The sequence below is a fragment of the Schistocerca nitens genome, chromosome 7, assembly GCF_023898315.1.
Source record: "Schistocerca nitens isolate TAMUIC-IGC-003100 chromosome 7, iqSchNite1.1, whole genome shotgun sequence".
In the NCBI taxonomy this organism is placed as follows: Eukaryota; Metazoa; Arthropoda; class Insecta; order Orthoptera; family Acrididae; genus Schistocerca; species Schistocerca nitens.
In genome coordinates this window covers 238,348,366-238,368,493 of record NC_064620.1, presented here as the reverse complement: position 1 = coordinate 238,368,493, position 20,128 = coordinate 238,348,366, and positions in this window count along the sequence as shown.

The following is a 20,128-nucleotide window of genomic DNA, read 5'->3' as shown; positions in this document are numbered from 1 at the left end:
CAAGAACACAAGCCAGATGCTTTGTTGACTGAACCTGTAATGACGCATTATTTAAAACATGGAAATAATGAAAAATAAATCAAGTTTCGTTACCTTCATATATTGACCAAAATCACTCTAATCATTACAACATATCTCCACACCGACTCGCTATTACCACATCTCAACAAGAACTTTTCAGCATCACATCTCAGCAAGCACTCCCTACTAGCACATCTGAACACGAACTGACTACTACGAGTCCTCGACAAGCACTGCCCACTACGAGTTCTCAATAATCACTTCCCGTGGAGGCGGCGGAACAATGCTCTCTAGCGATCTCTGGCGCTGTGGCTCAGTGTAGCCACCTTTCAACCTGCTACCGTAGCAGTCGCGCGGTTCCAGACTGAAGTGCCTAGAACCGCTCGGCCACAGCGGCCGGTATACAGGGATGCTGACTCAGTTTTTCACGGTAGGAAATGGGAAGTTGTGGTACAGAAAATGGCCCAGGGATCACCAGTGTGTGTGTGTGTGTGTGAAGTGTGTGTAGTGAGCGAAGTGTTATGGAACAACGTGTGTATAGTGTGTGCAGTGACTGATAGTGAGGTATGAGTGAACAGTGTGGCATTACATTATTTAATAAGTTACTTGTAAAAAAAGTATTGTATACCAGGAGTAAATGTAATAATTGCCCCTAACTATAAATCTGTAAATGTATGTGTATACGAATTAGCTTATTTTAAATTGGTCTAAACTTGTAAATACTTTGACATGTCCTATATTCTTGTAAAAAAAGATCTATGGATGAATAAAGCTACTACTACTACTACTACTACTACTACTACGAATTCATACGACATATCGCTCATGTACTTTACAAAGCACCTTTATGGGTACGTGTATTTCCATGACACAAAATGACTGTTTCTTTCATCAGGTTACCTTCCATTCGGAAACTTCTTCTCAAATACTTTTTCTTACAATTCGACAAAAATGCATTGTCAATAGAGAAACAGCAACACACGAACAGGCCGGTCTGGAGAGCTCAAACGTGGACTAGTCATTGGTGTCACTTGAGCAAGAAATCCGTCAGGAATATTTCAGCTCTTCTAAAGCTGCCGACGTCTGCTGTTGGTTATGTAATAGTGAAGCGGGAATGGGAGAGAACAACTATAGCGAAACCGAGACCAGGCAGATACCACGCACTGAAGGACAAGGACCGCCGAGAATTGCTGACGGTGGTTGTGAAAAACTCGCGTGGCATCAGCGGAAGGAATCACGCGTGAGTTCCCAAGTACTACCAGCAGTCGACGTAGCACAATCACTGTGGGAAGAAAGTTAAAAAGTATGGGGCCCAAGAGTTCCTCATGAACCACACATGGCGGCACTACAGTCTGGAACCGTCCGACCGCTACGGTCGCAGGTTCGAATCCTGCCTCGAGCATGGATGTGTGTGATGTCCTTAGGTTAGTCAGGTTTAAGTAGTTCTAAGTTATAGGGGACTGATTACCTGAGATGTTAAGCCCCATAGTGCTCAGAGCCATTTGAACCATTTTTGAACCACACATTTCTGTAGACAGTGCAAAAAGACCCCACTGGACAGTGATTTGGAGTGCTGAATCACGCTACACCTTTTGGCAGTCCGATGGAAGGGTTTGCACTGGACGAATGTCTGGAGTACGTTACCTGCCATGATGTGCAGTGTCGACAATGAAGTACGCAGGAGGTGCTGTTAGGTGTATGGGGGTGTTTCTCGTGGTTAGGGTATGATCCCCTTACTGCACTTGAGAGAACGCTAAATGGCGAAGGATACGAACACATTTTACAACATTGTGCACTGCTTACTGTAAAGGAACAGTTCTGAGTCGGTAGTTGTTTGTATCAGCCTGACGATTCACCTTGTCATATAGCGGCATCTGTAAGGCAATGGTTTCCTGAAACGGACTGGAGTACCAAAAGTCCCGAACTGAACATAATGGAATACATTTGGATCGAGTTAGAACGACGATTTCGCTCCAGACCCTAGCGTCCAACATTACTATCTTCTCTGGTTTCGGTTCTTGAGGAATAATGGGCTTCCATTCCTCTACATCATTGGTTCCAGCCTTTCTGCGACCATTACCCCCTAGTGAAATCAGATATTAGTTAGGAACCCCCGCTCACACCCCCCTCTCAAATCTCCCATCCGCCTTACCCCACCATCATCAACACTACCAGCTAACTGAACTTTGGAACGAAAAAGAACATCAGTGGTTCCAACATTTCTGAGACCATTACCCTCTAGTGAAATCAGATATTAGTTAGGAACCCCCACTCACCCCCCTTACCCCACATCTCCGCTCCGTCTTGCCCACCACCATCAACATTTCCAGCTAACTGAACTTTGGAACGAAATAGAATTTCTTCAGACAATTTATTTAAATGGTGAAAGATTGAGGGTATTTAGTTTTTGCGTTTTATTAAACCACGAACTGATGAGTCTATGAGGCAATTAGTACTGCTAGTTTCTAAATATTTGTTTTTCATCCCGTTGGCTGCCTAAAACTCCTCCTGAGAAAAGAAAGTTAACTATCCATATTGAGGATAGACACTGTTACAGAATGTGCTTCTTCTGTACCACTTCTTTCCCTAGCGACACTTGCCTGACCTACGCTCTATCCCATGTACAATCAACCAAGTTGAAGTGTGACCACTACACTTCGGTCTACTGTGTGTAAATCACTTGATTTGTGAATTCCTCACTTCTGAAATGACTGAAATTAGAGGACTTCAGGATGCCAATGCACTGTGCCTCACCACTACCACTAATAATTGTAATAACAATAACAACAATAATAATAATGATACAACGTCAGTTTTACAACAGAATAGTAGCCTGACGAGGGGCAGCAGCCTCTTCAGTAATTGCAGGGGCAACAGTCTGGATAATTGATTAATCTGGCCTGTGTAACACTAATCAAAACGGCCTTGCTGTGCTGCTACTGCGAACGGCTGAAAGCAAGGGGAAACTACGGCCGTAATTTTTCCCGAGGGCATGCAGCTTTACTGTATGGTTAAATGATGATGGCGTCCTCTTGGGTAAAATATTCCGGAGGTAAAATAGTCCCCCATTCGGATCTCCGGGTGGGGACTACTCAAGAGGACGTCGTTATCAGGAGAGAGAAAACTGGCGTTCTACGGATCGGAGCGTGGAATGTCAGATCCATTAATCGGGTAGGAAGGTTAGAAAATTTAAAAAGGCAAATGGGTAGGTTAAAGTTAGATATAGTGGGAATTAGTGAAGTTCGGTGGCATGAGGAACAAGACTTTTGGTCAGGTGAATGCAGGGTTATAAATACAAAATCAAATAGGGGTAACGCAGGAGTAGGTTTAATAATGAATAAAAAAAAAATAGGAGTGCGGTTTAGCTACTACAAACAGCATAGTGAACGCCTCATTGTGGCCAAGAAAGATACGAAGCCCACGCCTACTACAGTAATACAAGTGTATATGCCAACTAGCTCTGCAGATGATAAAGAAATTGATAAAATGTATGATGAGATAAAAGAAATTATTCAGGTGGTGAAGGGAAACGAAAATTTAATAGTCATGGGTGACTGGAATTCGAGAGTAGGAAAAGGGAGAGAAGGAAACATAGTAGGTGAATATGATTGGGGGTAAGAAATGAAAGAGGAAGCCGTACGGTAGAATTTTGTACAGAGCATAACTTAATCAGAGCTAACACTTGGTTCAAGAATCATAAAAGAAGGTTGTACACATGGAAGAATCCTGGAGATACTAGAAGGTATCAGATAGATTATAAAATGGTAAGGCAGAGATTTAGGAGCCAGGTTTTAAATTGTAAGACATTTCCAGGGGCAGATGTGGACTCTGACCACAATCGATTGGTTATGAACTGTAGATTAAAACTGAAGAAATTGCAAAAAGTTGGGAATTTAAGGAGATGGGACCTGGATAAACTGACTAAACCAGAGGTTGCACAGAGTTTCAGGAAGAGCATAAGGGAACAACTGTTGAATTTAATTGATGAAAGGAGAAAATAGAAAAATGCAGTAAATGAAGCAGGCAAAAAGGAATAGAAACGTCTCAAAAATGAGATCGACAGGAAGTGCAAAATGGATAAGCAGGGATGGCTAGAGGACATGTGCAAGTCTGTAGAGGCTTATCTCACTAGGGGTAAGATAGATACTGCCTACAGGAAAATTAAAGAGACCTTTGGAGAGAAGAGAACCACTTGTATGAATATCAAGAGCTCAGATGGCAACCCTGTTCTAAGCAAAGAAGGGAAAGCAGAAAGGTGGAAGGATTATATAGAGGGTCTATACAAGGGCGATGTACTTGAGGACAATATTGTGGAAATGGAAGAGGGTGTAGATGAAGACGAAATGGGAGATATGATACTGTGTGAAGAGTTTGACAGAGCACTGAAAGACCTGAGTCGAAACGAGGCCCTAAGAGTGGACAACAATCCATTAGAGCTACTGATGGCTTCGGAGAGCCAGTCCTGACAAAACTCTACCATCTGGTGCGCAAGATGTATGAGACAGACGAAATACCCTCAGACATCAAGAAGAATATAATAATTCCAATCCCAAAGAAAGTAGGTGTTGACAGATGTGAATATTACCGAACTATAAGTTTAATACGTCACAGCTGCAAAATACTAACGCGAATTCTTTACAGATGAATGGAAAAACTGGTAGAAGCGGACCTCGGGGAAGATCAGTTTGGATTCCATAGAAATATTGGAACACATGAGGCAATATTGACTTTACGACTTATCTTAGAAAAAAGATCAAGGAAAGGCAAACCTACGTTTCTAGCATTTGTAGACATAGAGAAAGCTTTTGACAATGTTGACTGGAATACTCTCTTTCAAATTCTAAAGGTGGCAGGGGTAAAATACAGGGAGCGAAAGGCTATTTACAGTTTGTACAGAAACCAGATGGCAGTTATAAGTGTCGAGGGACATGAAAGGGAAGCAGTGGTTGGGAAGGGAGTGATACAGGGTTGTAGCCTATCCCCGATGTTATTCAATCTGTATATTGAGCAAGTAGTAAAGGAAACAAAAGAAAAATTCGGAGTAGGTATTAAAATCCATGGAGAAGAAATAAAAACTTTGAGGTTCGCCGATGACATTGTAATTCTGTCAGAGACAGCAAAGGACTTGGAAGAGCAGTTGAATGGAATGGACAGTGTCTTGAAAGGAGGGTGTAAGATGAACATCAACAAAAGCAAAACGAGGATAATGGAATGTAGTCGAATTAAGTCGGGTGATGCTGAGGGAATTAGATTAGGAAATGATACACTTAAAGTAGTAAAGGAGTTTTGCTATTTGGGGAGCTAAATAACTGATGATGGTCGAAGTAGAGAGGATATAAAATGTAGTCTGGCAATGGCAAGGAAAGCGTTTCTGAAGAAGAGAAATTTGTTAACATCGAGTATAGATTTAAGTGTCAGGAAGTCGTTCTGAAAGTATTTGTATGGAGTGTAGCCATGTATGGAAGTGAAACATGGACGATAAATAGTTTGGATAAGAAGAGAATAGAAGATTTCGAAATATGGTGCTACAGAAGAATGCTGAAGATTAGATGGGTTGATCACATAGCTAATGAGGAGGTATTGAATAGAATTGGGGAGTAGACGAGTTTGTGGCACAACTTGACTAGAAGAAGAAGGGACCGGTTGGTAGGACATGTTCTGAGGCACCAAGGGATCACAACTTTAACATTGGAGGGCAGCGTCGAGGGTAAAAATCGTAGAGGGAGACCAAGAGATTAACACACTAAGCAGATTCAGAAGGATGTAGGTTGCAGTAAGTACTGGGAGATGAAGAAGCTTTCACAAGATAGAGTAGCATGGAGAGCTGCATCAAACCAGTCTGAGGACTGAAGACCACAACAACCACAACATAGTAGCCATTATATAGTTAGTTCGTGTACTGTTGCGAAGTGAATGTTTTAAGAATTGTGGTCTATTGCAAGAACTACCTGCAACTCGGAGAAGACATTTTCATGAAATTTTTCGCATATGTGGTGCATATGTCTCAATTTTACTGTTACAGATGCACAGTAGAAAGTGGGCAGACTTTGTGAGGAAGATGTTCTTCATACATTCATTTCACAGTCTGTAACCTACACTTCATTCTGTCGTAGATTCATACTAATATTTGAAAAAATGTAATTCTTGGTAACTTGCATACTCAGCAGTATAGTCTTATAATCAGCATTATAGTCTTCTGAAACAGTCTAATAGTAATGATCTTTTCGTAATAATTTAATTTCCAAAAAACACTGAAACACATACGTTTTACATCGAGGCTAGAAGTCAGATACCAATTTTCATTGAAGTATCTTTAAAAAGGCTTTATAAGTTCCTTAATAACGATTTGTTTTCAAACAGAGCTCACCCACTATTTTACCTCCTTATTGGTTCAATACCAAAAATTTTAAAGATTTTTTTTTTTAAATTTCTGACCGAGAAACCAAATACCAGTTCTCGTACTTCTAACTTCAAAATTGCTTTAGTAGTGACATATATTCAAAAAGTTTCTTATGTCCTACTTCAGCCCCTAGGGGTGGAAATTCGAACAATCTCTTCTAAGCGAAGCCTACGTTATAAGATCGACACCATCTCCAAATTTCAAGTTTCGATCCTGATAAGTTTGGGCTGAGAGATGATGAGTCAATCAATCACTCAGGCCCTATATCACCCCCGTAGGGGCTGCATTTTCAAAAACACTCAAACCTGTATTTTTTATTTCTAACTGCTAAGTCCTTCCCCCATGAACCATGGACCTTGCCGTTGGTGGGGAGGCTTGCGTGCCTCAGCGATACAGATGGCCGTACCGTAGGTGCAACCAGAACGGAGGGGTATCTGTTGAGAGGCCAGACAAACATGTGGTTCCTGAAGAGGGGCAGCAGCCTTTTCAGTAGTTGCAGGGGCAACAGTCTGGATGATTGACTGATCTGGCCTTGTAACATTAACCAAAACGGCCTTGCTGTGCTGGTACTGCGAACGGCTGAAAGCAAGGGGAAACTACAGCCGTAATTTTTCCCGAGGACATGCAGCTTTACTGTATGATTAAATGATGATGGCGTCCTCTTGGGTAAAATATTCCGGAGGTAAAATAGTCCCCCATTCGGATCTCCGGGCGGGGACTACTCAAGAGGACGTCGTTATCAGGAGAAAGAAAACTCGCATTCTACGGATCGGAGCGTGGAATGTCAGATCCCTTAATCGGGCAGGTAGGTTAGGAAATTTAAAAAGGGAAATGGATAGGTTAAAGTTAGATATAGTGGGAATTAGTGAAGTTCGGTGGCAGGAGGGACAAGACTTTTGGTCAGGTGATTACAGGGTTATAAATACAAAATCAAATAGGGGCAATGCAGGAGTAGGTTTAATAATGAATAAAAAAATAGGAGTGCGGGTTAGCTACTACAAACAGCATAGTGAACGCATTATTGTGGCCAAGATAAACACGAAGCCCACGCCTACTACAGTGGTACAAGTTTATATGCCAACTAGCTCTGCAGATGATGAAGAAATTGATGAAATGAATGATGAGATAAAAGGAATTATTCAGGTAGTGAAGGGAGACGAAAATTTAATAGTCGTGGGTGACTGGAATTCGAGAGTAGGAAAAGGGAGAGAAGGAAACATAGTAGGTGAATATGGATTGGGGGTAAGAAATGAAAGAGGAAGCCGTCTGGTAGAATTTTGCACAGAGCATAACTTAATCATAGCTAACACTTGGTTCAAGAATCATAAAAGAAGGTTGTATACCTGGAAGAATCCTGGAGATACTAATAGGTATCAGATAGATTATATAATGGTAAGACAGAGATTTAGGAACCAGGTTTTAAATTGTAAGACATTTCCAGGGCCAGATGTGGATTCTGACCACAATCTATTGGTTATGAACTGCAGATTGAAACTGAAGAAACTGCAAAAAGGTGGGAATTTAAGGAGATGGACCTGGATAAACTGAAAGAACCAGAGGTTGTAGAGAGTTTCAGGGAGAGCATAAGGGAACAATTGACAGGAATGGGGGAAAGAAATACAGCAGAAGAAGATTGGGTAGCTCTGAGGGATGAAGTAGTGAAGGCAGCAGAGGATCAAGTAGGTAAAAAGACGAGGGCTAATAGAAATCCTTGGGTAACAGAAGAAATATTGAATTTAATTGATGAAAGGAGAAAATATAAAAATGGAGTAAATGAAGCAGGCAAAAGGGAATACAAACGTCTCAAAAATGAGATCGACAGAAAGTGCAAAATGGCTAAGCAGGGATGGCTAGAGGACAAATGTAAGGATGTAGAGGCTTGTCTCACTAGGGGTAAGATAGATACTGCCTACAGGAAAATTAAAGAGACCTTTGGAGAGAAGAGAACCACTTGTATGAATATCAAGAGCTCAGATGGCAACCCAGTTCTAAGCAAAGAAGGGAAGGCAGAAAGGTGGAAGGAGTATATAGAGGGTTTATACAAGGGCGATGTACTTGAGGACAATATTATGGAAATGGAAGAGGATGTAGAAAAAGATGAAATGGGAGATAAGATACTGCGTGAAGAGTTTGACAGAGCACTGAAAGACCTGAGTCGAAACAAGGCCCCGGGAGTAGACAACATTCCATTAGAACTACTGATGGCCTTGGGAGAGCCAGTCATGACAAAACTCTATCATCTGGTGAGCAAGATGTATGAGACAGGCGAAATACCCACAGACTTCAAGGAGAATATAATAATTCCAATCCCAAAGAAAGCAGGTGTTGACAGATGTGAAAATTACCGAACTATCAGTTTAATAAGTCACAGCTGCAAAATACTAACGCGAATTCTTTACAGACGAATGGAAAAACTGGTAGAAGCGGACCTCGGGGAAGATCAGTTTGGATTCCGTAGAAATGTTGGAACACGTGAGGCAATACTAACCTTGCGACTTATCTTAGAAGAAAGATTAAGAAAAGGCAAACCTACGTTTCTAGCATTTGTAGACTTAGAGAAAGCTTTTGACAACGTTAACTGGAATACTCTCTTTCAAATTCTAAAGGTGGCAGGGGTAAAATACAGGGAGCGAAAGGCTATTTACAATTTGTACAGAAACCAGATGGCAGTTATAAGAGTCGAGGGGCATGAAAGGGAAGCAGTGGTTGGGAAAGGAGTGAGAGAGGGTTGCAGCCTCTCCCCGATGTTATTCAATCTGTATATTGAGCAAGTAGTAAAGGAAACAAAAGAAAAATTCGGAGTAGGTATTAAAATTCATGGAGAAGAAGTAAAAACTTTGAGGTTCGCTGATGACATTGTAATTCTGTCAGAGACAGCAAAGGACTTGGAAGAGCAGTTGAACGGAATGGACAGTGTCTTGAAAGGAGGATATAAGATGAACATCAACAAAAGCAAAACGAGGATAATGGAATGTAGTCAAATTAAATCGGGTGATGCTGAGGGGATTAGATTAGGAAATGAGACACTTAAAGTAGTAAAGGAGTTTTGCTATTTAGGGAGTAAAATAACTGATGATGGTCGAAGTAGAGAGGATATAAAATGTAGACTGGCAATGGCAAGGAAATCGTTTCTGAAGAAGAGAAATTTGTTAACAGCGAGTATAGATTTAAGTGTCAGGAAGTCGTTTCTGAAAGTATTTGTATGGAGTGTAGCCATGTATGGAAGTGAAACATGGACGATAACCAGTTTCGACAAGAAGAGAGTAGAAGCTTTCGAAATATGGTGCTACAGAAGAATGCTGAAGATAAGGTGGGTAGATCACGTAACTAATGAGGAGGTATTGAATAGGATTGGGGAGAAGAGAAGTTTGTGGCACAACTTGACTAGAAGAAGGGATCGGTTGGTAGGACATGTTTTGAGGCATCAAGGGATCACAAATTTAGCATTGGAGGTCAGCGCGGAGGGTAAAAATCGTAAAGGGAGACCAAGAGATCAATACACTAAGCAGATTCAGAAGGATGTAGGTTGCAGTAGGTACTGGGAGATGAAGAAGCTTGCACAGGATAGAGTAGCATGGAGAGCTGCATCAAACCAGTCTCAGGACTGAAGACCACAACAACAACAACAACAACTGCTAAGTCATATATCAGTTTTCATAGAGGTAGCTTTATAAATGTTTTATTAGGACTTTAATAATGATTTATTTTCCAAAAAAGGTTTCACCCACGATTTTACCCCCTTAGTGGTTGAATTTCCCATAATACTAAACGATGTCTACACTATAAGATCAATACCCTTTCCAAATTTCAAGTTCCTATCCTTATAACTTTGGGCTGAGCGATGATGAGTCACTGAATCAGTCAGGCCCTATTACACCCACTTAAGGTTCGAATTTCCAAGAACACTAAAACACGTTATTTTTTATTTCTAACCGAGAAGCCAAATTCAAATTTTCATAGATTTAGCTTCGACAATGCTTTCATAATAAAGTATTTCCACAATAACTTTCATCACCTATTTCATCCTCTTAGGGGTTTAATTTCCCAAACCACTGAAAAAAGTATTTTTTACGTTTGTTTGTGGGCTTCTTCCGCAGCAGCTGTTAACATCAGTTATTATAGGTTATCTGTCTTGAGTTTTTTTAAATTTCTAACAAGACAGATAATCTGTAATAACAGAAGTAATTTTTTATTTCTAATCGAGAAATAAAATACCAATTTTTGTAGATTTAACTTTAAAATGTTTCAGTAGTTCTTTAATAATGATTTGTTTTAAAAAAACTTTCGCCAACTATTTCACCCCCATTTCAAAAAACGCTGAGACACGTATTTCTTCATTTCTGACCTAGAGACCAAAATCCCATTTCCATATTGTAGTGTCAAAATTGTATTAATAGCGACATACTTTTAAGAAACTTTCATCCCTGTTTCACCCTCTTAGGAGTGAGATTTCGAAAAAGCCCTTCTTAAACAGTGCCTACAGTATAAGGTTAACAACCTTTCCAAATTTCATGTTTCTGTCCTTAGCGGTTGGGGCCGGGCGATGGTGAGTCACTCAGTCAAAACGTTTCCTTTTGTATATAGAGATCGTAAGGGTTGGTGAAAGTGGCGTCATAAGATTCTCTGAGTCTTCTACATACCGGTAATCAACTCTTTCTGTAATTAGTACTACACTTTCGTCATAACAAATAATGCTTTGAAGTTGTTCGCAAGGACAAGATGATGGAGAAAGAAACGGTGTGGATTAATTTGTAGTTAAATTTGTTTCATTTAATTTGAACTGTTTTATTACACTAAGAAAAGCCAAACTTGACACGTTACGAGCTTACGTTCTCTCGGTTTCAATACACAGGAGATATTTATGATGAAAGCGATTCCTTAATGTTAATTTAAACTCTCAGTCTAGATTTATTTACCTTGCATGGTGCTGGTTAGGAAGCGACAATTGTGCGTGTATACCTTGTATCGTGCTGGCGATAACTCAGCGTGTTTTTCTATTATTGTTTTTAAAGGAAATATTAGGACATTAATATTCTCAAACATCCATCTGTGGATTTCTGCTAAGTTACTAAACTTTAAAGTTTAGTAACTTAGCAGAAATCTACAGATTACGTGTCACTTGTCAGAGTCGTATCTAGACGTATCAGGGGTCCCACATCACTCCAACTGCACACTTCCCACACCATTACAGAGCCTCTACCAGCTTGAACAGTCCCCTGCTGGTATGCAGGGTCCATGGATTAATGACGTTGTCTCCGGACCCGTACACGTCCATCCGCACGGTACAATTTGAAACGAGACTTGTCCGACCAGCAACATGTTTCCAGTCATCAACAGTCCATCGTCGGTGTTGAAGGGCCCAGACGAGGCGTAAACCTTTGTGTAGTGCGCCGGCTGGTGTGGCGCTTCAGTCTGGAACCGCGCGACGGCTACGGTCGCTGGTTCGAATCCTGCCTCGGGCATGGATGTGTGTGATGTCGTTAGGTTAGTTATGTTTAAGGAGTCCTAAGTTCTAGGGGACTGATGACCTCAGGTGTTAAGTCCCATAGTCCTCAGACTCATTTGAACCTTTGTGTAGTGCAGTAATCAAGGGTACACGTGTGGGCCTACGACTCCGAAAGTCCATATCGATGATGTTTCGGTCAATGGTACGCAGGCTGGCACTTTGGTGATGACCCAGCATTGAAATATGCATAAATTTGCGGAAAGGCTAAATGGTTCAAATGGCTCTGAGCACTATGGGACTCAACGTCTGAGGTCATCAGTCCCCTAGAACTTAGAACTACTGAAACCTAACTAACCTAAGGACATCACACACATCCACGCCCGAGGCAGGATTCGAACCTGCGACCGTAGCGGTCGCGCGGTTCCAGACTGAAGCGCCTAGAACCGCTCGGTCAGACCGGCCGGCTTTGCGGAAAGGGTGCACTTCTGTCACGTTGAACGATTCTCTTCAGTCGTCGTTGGTCCCGTTGTTGCAGGATCTATTTCCGACGGCAGCGATGTCGGAGATTTGATGTTTTCCCGGCTTCCTGATATTCACGGTACTCTCGTGAAATGGTCGTACGGGAAAATCCCCACTTCATCGCTATCTCGGAGATGCTGTGTCCCATCGCTCTTGCGCCGACTAATGATTCCATTTTCAAACTCACTTAAATCTTCATAACCTGCCATTGTAGCAGCAGTAACCAATCTAACAACTGCGCCAGACACTTGTTGTCTTATATAGGCGTTGCCGACCGCAGCGGCGTATTCTGCCTGTTTACATATCTCTGTATTTGAATATACATGCCTATACCAGTTTCTTTGGCGCTTCAGTGCATTACAACCGACTCAGCTGCCGAAAAGCTAACATGATACCTAGCAAAATCTACAATTTGGAGCTTGAAACTGAAAAAGGCTGCAAAACGTACGCCCACCTCTGTCCGAAAAATTAAGAGAGCGTTTACCAGAGATCTCCACAACTTACCTGTCCAGTCACCAGAAACCGAATGCTGTACACGGCTCAGTCTGTCCTAACGTTCGGACTAGGGGCTGGGTGGGAGGAACAGGTACCCACTGCCCTCCACAGTGCATGCGGAAACGGTGGCTGGGCTACGCTAACAACTTGGCCTCTTTGGTCCCAGCATTGCTATCCAGAGGTTTGAATTGGCAATACTACATCAAACCGTACCAGACTACCAAATATACTGGCTGTGCTGGAGCGAGGTTTTAACTGCTCTCTTTTGCTTGTTTCCTCAGTCATACAGGATGGATGAAAGGAAGTGGGTCTGTACACGAATAAATATGTAGACAGGCGCTCATTCTTCCTCCAGATGTTCTGTGTCGGATTGGCAGAGTGCCAGAGTGTTAGCCTGCTAAGACGAAAGTCACACATAGCACCGATGAAATAGTTTCGACACAACTCCTTCAACATCGCCCTAACTTGTCCAGGAAGTCCTCCCACAGACCTACCCTGCCTTCCATCTGTATCAGTGTACCCTTTTTTCCCTCATACCACGATTTCTCTTTCTCAAACTCTCTTGCCTCTCCTTATAACAATTCGATTCGGGATCCTCTTCTTCATCATTGCATCCGACATTCTGTCTAAAAAAATTTCCACTTTTTCAAATAGTTCACCACCTGCTTAGCCAACGATACGAAACACCGATGGCAGACATCAGTTGCAATTAGAATGTAATCAAAAGCGTTTAGACACCTACTGACGAATATTAATAAGGCCTGTGTTCACCCTTCGCCTTTATGACTGCTTGAACTGTACTGTGGTGCCTGAATGTCTATGGAGATATAGCTGTCCATCCTTCCACAAGAATCAAAACCAGTGAAAGTGATGCTAGTTTGAGGCGTCCTGTCACGGACTGCACGGCCCCTCCCGTCGGAGGTTCGAGTCCTCTCTCGGGCATAGGTGTCGGTGTTGTTCTTAGCCTAAGTTAGTTTAAATTAGTTTAAGAAGTGTGTAAGTCTAGGGACCGATGACCCAAGCAGTTTGGACCCTTAAGAATTCACACACATTTCAACATTTTGAACAGTGACGATGGGGTCTCGAGCAAAATCGAGTTCTGACTCATACCAAAGGTGTTACATTGGATTCAGATCGTGACTCTGGGCAGCCCAGTCCGTTTCAGGAATGTTACTGTCCACAAACCATTCCTTCCTAGGTGCTGCTTTATGAGAGAACACATTGTCATGCTGGTACCAACAGTCATCATCTCCGAACTATTACCCTACTATAAGCAGTACAAAATACTATGAACCGTGTTCCTATGCTTCTGATTTTATCGTTCTCTTAAGCGCAATAGGGAGACCATACCCTAACAACCTCATACCATAACACAACCTCATTCGTATTCACTAATGGCACACCACATAATGACAGGATACTTTCTGGAGGCATTCGTCAAACCCAAACCCCTCCATCGGTATTGCCAGAGGGTACAGCGCGACTCATTGCTCCAAATCACTCGCTTCCAGACATCCAATGTCCAGTGGTATCACTCTTTACATTTCCTCAAGCGTCGCGTATCACTAACTACAGAAATGTGTGGATTACACTACCCTCCATAAGTTTGGACACACCTAGTAATTACAGACAATGGAAAGGAAATACGGTATAAAAATGCATTTTGTTGTTTTCCGAATGTTTATTAAGCTCAAATAATACACAGGAAGATGCAAAATTAAAATTTCGATTCCTCAAAATAGCCACGCTTTCCTTTCATCACAGCCTTGTACTGTCTCGGCATGTGCTGCGTCAGCTTTGCCAAGGTTTCAGTTGGAATTAATCTCCATTCTTGCTGCAGGACCTCCCACAATTGTGACCCACTCATGATTTCCAGTTTTCGGATCTTCCTGTCCAATTCATCCCATGGCAGCTCGATTGGGTTACAATAAGGGGATTGGGACGGTCATTCCACGTTTTTCAATACGAACCTCTAGAGACGTCACATAGTTCTGACACAAGCGAGACGTACTCGTATGTTTCGGGTCGTTGTCTTGCTGCAAGGCAAACCCTTTCCCAATCAGACGCAAACCAGATGTCTTAGCATGTCGCTGGAGAATGCATGATAATCCTTTTGGTTCATTTTTCCATCTATTTTCACCAAATCTCCGACTTTATTTCCTCCAAAGGATCCCCATACAATCACAGAACCCCCTCCATGCTTTACAGTTGGAATTACGCACTGATGATTCAAGCGTTCATGGGGTAAACGGCGTACAAATTGGCGGCGTTTACTTCCAGATATTTCGAACTTGGATTCATCAGTGAATAAGACTCTTTCCCAATCCCCCACTGTCCAATGTAGGTATGTCCTAGCCCACTGAAGCCTTTTCTTCTTGTTAACAGAGCGCAACAGTGGTTTCCTTGTTGTACATAACCTCGGAGGTTGTTGTCTGCCAGGCGTCGTCTCACTGTTGACTCACTCACCGGTGTATCCCTCGTTGCGTTGAGTTCAGCAGTCAATTCGCGGACAGTTTTTAATCTGTTACGTTTACTGTTCACCAACAAGTACTTTTCCTGGCGTGCTGATGTTTTCTTGTGTGCTCCTGCGCGAGGACGATATCCACAGGAGCCTGTTTCTCGATGCCGGTGTATGTTTTTGACAACTCCGCTGGTGGAAATCATCAGTTTCTTTGCTATTTGTCGGACACTATTGCCTTCTTGGCGCAAAGTGATTATCATTACCCGTCATTCGTAGGAAATCTGGCACTTTGGGCCCATTTTCAATTACTTTTTGCGGCGTGTTATACATTTATGCAAACGCAACTGGTCCCGGTGGAGGTTCGAGTCCTCCCTCGGGCATGGCTGTGTGTGTTTGTCCTTAGGATAATTTAGGTTAAGTAGTGTGTAAGCTTAGGGACTGATGACCTTAGCAGTTAAGTCCCATAAGATGTCACACACATTTGAACATTTTTTTTCAAACGTAACTGCAAGTGAACAGAAATGTAAACAACGTACCCCTACATAGCCATGCGGTCTACTCGCGCCACCTTGCGTGTTCAGTAGAACTGCTTGGACGGGTAACGTCGGTTTACATCAAACGGAGCAGTACTTGTATGTTTCAATATGTATGTATACGTACAATAATTAAGTGTACAATACTGTACGTGTCATTATTAACCGTTATTTGAGCTTGCTATTCCGTATTCTAACCAATAACTCACATAGATCACTTCCATATTGCTGCATTGTAATACGCAGCATGGTGTTTCCAAACTTACGGAGGGCAGTGTGCGACAAGCTACTCGAACATTGTAACCTGTTATTTTGAACTCCCTAAGCACAGTCACTGTGCTTGCTGGAATCCTTCTAGCACTTACCAACTCGCGAGTGATTGCTTCCGCTGATTCCATGCGCGATGATGGACGGTCTCTGTCCGTTAGTACATGAGCTCTACCTGGTCCTGGATTAGCTGTGATTGTTCCTCCGCTTTTAGACGTCACATCGTATCATCAACAGTCGTCGTGGGAAAATTTAGAAGGATTAAAACGATCCTGATAAATCTGTTAATTAGCTAATATCCGAGGATAGTCCACGTCAGAAGTCACTGAGCTCTCCTGATCGACCCATTATGCTGTTACTGCTTCTCTACCGACAGCAAAATACGAGGGTTGGAACTTAAATAGTGGCAACTACATTACTGGCCATTAAAATTGCTACACCAAGAAGAAATGCAGATGGTGAACGGGTATTCATTGGACAAATATATTATACTAGAACTGACATGTGATTACATTTTCACGCAATTTGGGTGCAAAGATCCTGAGAAAGCACTACGCAGAACAACCACCTCTGGCCGTAATGACGGCCTTGATACGCCTGGGCATTGGGTCAAACAGAGCTTGGATGGCGTGTACAGGTACAGCTGCCCATGCAGCTTCAACACGATACCACAGTTCATAAATGTAGTGACTGGCTTATTGTGACGAGCCAGTTGCTCGGCCACCATTGACCAGACGTTTTCAGTTGGTGAGCGATCTGGAGAATGTGCTGCCCATGGAAGCAGTCGAACATTTTCTGTATCCAGAAAGGCCCGTACAGGACCTGCAACATGTGGTCGTCCATTATCCTGCTGAAATGTAGGGTTTCGCAGGGATCGAATGAAGGGTACAGCCACGGGTCGTAACACATCTGAAATGTAACGTCCACTGTTCAAAGTGCCGTCAATGCGAACAGGAGGTGACCGAGACGTCTAACCAACGGCACCCTATACCATCACGCCGGTTGATACGCCAGTATGGCGATGACAAATACACGCTTCCAATGTGCGTTCACCGCGATGTCGCCAAACACGGATGCGACAATCATGAGCCGGCCGAAGTGGCCGTGCGGTTAAAGGCGCTGCAGTCTGGAACCGCAAGACCGCTACGGTCGCAGGTTCGAATCCTGCCTCGGGCATGGATGTTTGTGATGTCCTTAGGTTAGTTAGGTTTAACTAGTTCTAAGTTCTAGGGGACTAATGACCTCAGCAGTTGAGTCCCATAGTGCTCAGAGCCATTTGAACCATTTGACAATCATGATGATGTAAACAGAACCTGGATTCATCCGAAAAAATGACGTTTTGCCATTCGCACCCAGGTTCGTCGTTGAGTACACCATCGCAGGCGCTCCTGTCTGTGATGCAGCGTCAAGGGTAACCGCAGCCATGGTCTCCGAGCTGACAGTCCATGCTGTTGCAAACGTCGTCGAACTCTTCGTGCCGATGGTTGCTGTCTTGCAAACGTCCCCATCTGTTGACTAAGGGATCGAGACATGGTTGCACGATCCGTTACAGCCATGCGGATAAGATGCCGTTCATCTCGACTGCTAGTGATACGAGGCCGTTGGGATCCAGCTCGGCGTTCCGTATTACCCTCCTCAACCCACCGATTCCATATTCTGCTTACAGTCATTGGATCTCGACCAACGCGAGTAGCAATTTCGCGATACGATAAACCGCAATCGTAATAGGCTACAATCTGACCTTTATCAAAGTCGGAAACGCGATGGTACTCATTTCTCCTCCTTACACGAGGCATCACAACAACGTTTCACCAGGCAACGCCGTCAACTGCTGTTCGCGTATGAGAAATCGGTTGGAAGCTTTCCTCATGTCAGCACGTTGTAGGTGTCATCACCGGCGCCAATCTTATGTGAATGCTCTGAAAAGCTAATCATTTGCGTATCACAACATCTTCTTCCTGTCGGTTAAATTTCGCGTCTGTAACACATCTTTGTGGTGTAGCAATTTTAATGGCCAGTAGTGTATTTATTCACAGTCGATACAAAAGAGCTACATGTTTGCAGCTGTTTCTGTCTTTCAAAGTAGTCACCAGCGTAGTGTAGAACCCGTTGCCTGTGATGTGGAAGGCGTACTATACCGTTAACAGAGCCTGTTCTGTTGATAGTGCGAATGGAGCAGTCTAAAGTTATGGTGATACTCGTGTACGACTGTGATGGTGTTATCCTAATGCATTACGTTCCTCCATGGCATACCGTCTGTGCAGAGTATTATTGTTCGCTTTTGGAGCATCACCTGCGACCAGCTTTGCGAAAGAAGCGTCGACACTTTCAGCGCAACTCACCCATCATTTTGCACGACAATGCACGGGCGCATACAGCGCAAGCTGTGGCTGCTCTGTTCGGTCGATGGGACTGGGAAGTACTGTACCATCCACCATACTCCCCGGACTTAAGTCCTTGTGACTTTGATTTGATTCAGAAGATGAAGGAACCACTTCGTGGCATTCGCTTCAGAACTGTTCCAGAGATTCGACAGGCAGTAGACCGCTCCATTCGCGCCATCAACAGAACAGGCTATGCTAACGGTATACTACGCCTTCCACATCGCTGGCAACGGGTTCTACAAAACGCTGGCGACTACTTCGAAGCACAGCAACAGGTGCAAACATGTAAATCTTTTGTATCGGTCGTGAATGAATAGTTGCCACTGTTTAAGTTCCAGCCCTCATATTCCTCGCCTCATTTTATATTGGCGGGTCCGCCTCTCGTGAAATTTGATGGTTGGCTCTGAGCACTATGGGACTCAACTGCTGAGGTCATTAGTCCCCTAGAACTTAGAACTAGTTAAACCTAACTAACTTAAGGACATCACAAACATCCATGCCCGAGGCAGGATTCGAACCTGCGACCGTAGCGGTCTTGCGGTTCCAGACTGCAGCGCCTTTAACCGCACGGCCACTTCGGCCGGCCGAAATTTGATCGTGAAGACATTACATTTTATCGATCGCACAGTTTATATACTTATGAAGCAAATCAACCTCTTTATTTTAAGAAGAGAAAATGGCAAATATGGTCAACAATGTTTAAAAATATAGACAGTATGTAATTTATCACATTTTTAAAGCTCTTAAATTAATTTTGCTCTCAAAACAAAAGAAAAAAAAATAGAAAAGAGAGATGCGCCATTTGACCGCGCAGCTGGCAAGGATAGTAAACAGGGGATATATCGATACCAGGGCATAAAGTCCTTGCGAATTTTGCCGGCCGGAGTGGCCGAGCGGTTCTAGGCGCTACAGTCTGGAACCGCGCGACCGCAACGGTCGCAGGTTCGAATCCTGCCTGGCATGGATGTATGTGATGTCTTTAGGTTAGTTAGGTTTAAGTAGTTCTAAGTTCTAGGAGACTGATGACCACAGGAGTTAAGTCCCATAGTGCTCAGAGCCATTTGAACCAACCTTACGAATTTTATTTCTTGTAGTCTGCGGGACAGTAACTATGCCTCGCAGACAGGTGCGTGAACAATACAAACAGACGTCAGCATTTGAGAGAGGACGTGTAGTTGGGCCAAAAGAAGCCCATTAAAGTAATCGGCGAATCTCTCGACATTTATATAGGAGCGATGCCAATATTGGACGGTGTTGGCAGGACCAATGACCGAACACAGCGTCAAGAAGGAAGAGGTCGACCTAAAGAGACGGCAGAATGAGAGGACCTAGCAATCGTCGGAGAGGACGTGCAACTGACGCTTCAGTGGCCACAAGGACCATCAGCAGGCGGCTCACAGAAATGGGAATCAGCTCAAGATACTCCTTCCGCTGACTTCTATTGGCCTCTGTACACTAAGAAGCCTGTTTGCATTGATGTCGGGATCTCTCAGCCTGGCATCTCATTGACTGGAGTACAATGGCCTTGACCGATGAGTTCCCCTTAGAACTGAGCCCCAATGGCCAGAGAAGACGTGTCTGGGGACGCCTCGTACAGTGGTG